The sequence below is a fragment of the Lithobates pipiens genome, unplaced genomic scaffold (assembly GCF_037356315.1).
Source record: "Lithobates pipiens isolate NorthernLeopardFrog02 unplaced genomic scaffold, aLitPip1_a1.2 Scaffold_13, whole genome shotgun sequence".
NCBI classification, from domain to species: Eukaryota; Metazoa; Chordata; class Amphibia; order Anura; family Ranidae; genus Lithobates; species Lithobates pipiens.
In genome coordinates, this window is record NW_027507718.1 from 9,736,808 (window position 1) to 9,738,505 (window position 1,698).

At 47.7% G+C, this 1,698-nt stretch overlaps 1 pseudogene; it reads left to right on the forward strand.

Moving 5' to 3' along the window:
* The first annotated feature begins 771 nt into the window (after window positions 1-771).
* On the forward strand, window positions 772-950 carry LOC143979951 (U2 spliceosomal RNA; annotated as a pseudogene).
* Window positions 951-1,698: the final 748 nt, after the last annotated feature.

Consider the following 1,698-nt stretch of genomic DNA (forward strand, 5'->3'; position numbering starts at 1 on the left):
GAATGCATAATTTTTGCTTGGATTTTGCTAGTACTCTGCAATGCTAATCTCTGTCTCTGTCTGGATAAGGGCTTTTGCAGTGGTACCTAGTGACCTGGCTGCGTACGATCATTTAATTTGGTGTGTTGGGGTTAGAAGCTGGAACTGTGGAGACTTTTGCTTATTGGTTTGCTTATTGGTACTTTGGTTAGTGTGTATATTAAGGTGTGCATTTTGTCATCCTTGGTGAATAATGTGGTTTTAAGAAAGTTCACATACTGTATATGCTTGAATATTTTTAGTTTGGTTGAAGAGTTAAAGGGTGAAACATATTTTAGCACTACCCCCACTGGATAGAATTGGTCCTCTGTTCATGTCTCAACCTTCTCAAGAACCTCAGCCCCTTTGACACACCAGGTTGAGTGTACAAACATACAATATCACAGGAATTCACTGAAAGTAATACTTAGTACCCAATAGTATATAAAAAAACACACCAAACAATGTAGTAAGGGCAAAATATATTGTCACCCAATATGGTTGGTAACTAGGCAAGCATAACATGGATTAACAATGGCAGTAACACAATTTAGCATACAAAGTGATTAACAGTAGGCACTTGGCACAAGATGATATTTGGCGTCCAAATCAGCATAAACAGTAGCAAGGCTGCTGCAAGTGTCGCAGTGAGCAGTAGTAAAGTTGAATCTACCAAGTGCTCGGATTATGCTGCCAGAGTGCATTTATGGCAATGACGCTAGTTCTAGACTAACTGGGTATGCACTGTTCAAAATCGCTTCTCGGCCTTTTGGCTAAGATCAAGTGTAGTATCTGTTCTTATCAGTTACCGGGAGGTGGCGCTTGCTTCCGTCCCTGTTCTACGGCGAGGGGAGCAGGGGTGGCGGTTGCTATGCAAAACATGCTGGTGTGAAGGTAACCTGGAGCGGTTTGTAGCCGAAAGGGAAGCCTTCTGATGAGGATGGAGAACCACTGGTCGGCGCCAGGGGAGGGGACCCTGGCCTTCTGGCCTGGATTGGGGCAGCTTTAGCTCCGGTCAGTTTTTCGGGCTGGAACGTTGGTTCCCCTTTCTCCCACCGGGGGAACGGCCTGTATTTCCCAAATGTAATTAGGTAGGAGTGATGGGAGTGAGGGTGAGGCCTGATGGCAAAGGGCTCTCACTAAGCTCCTGGATCTCCATGCCTTTCTGGCTGGGGTGGGGCCTGCTGTGGTCTGGGCTGGGGGCTGCTGTGGTCTGGGCTGGGGGGTCGGGATGCTTCTGTTGAAAAGCCTATGGTGATATGCCCCTGAAGTGGCAGTTCAGGGGTCCCTTACTCTCACTGTGATTTAATCACTTTGAAGTCTGGCACCGAGGTCACTTCACTGTATACACACTTTTTCACACCTGCCTCTAGGGCCGGGCCTTTTGGCTAGGACCAGAGGAATTTTTGATTCCTGGCCGGGGGGCCTGGTCATTGTATTCACAATGGCCACCTTTTCACTCTCCCTCTTCACTATCCCTTCCCCACTTTATTTATTTATTTTATTTGTGTGTTGTGTGTCACGTTTTATGTTTGTCACTTCACGTTTGACGAGGCCAACCCTGAAAGTTGTGTGGGAGGGTGGACATAGGCCTTCTGGCTTGGTTCGCCCTCTCTTTGGGGGGTCTCCCTTCGAGGGGGGCCCCTACCCTAGTACCTGGGTGGGTCTGTTTTGGCAGAC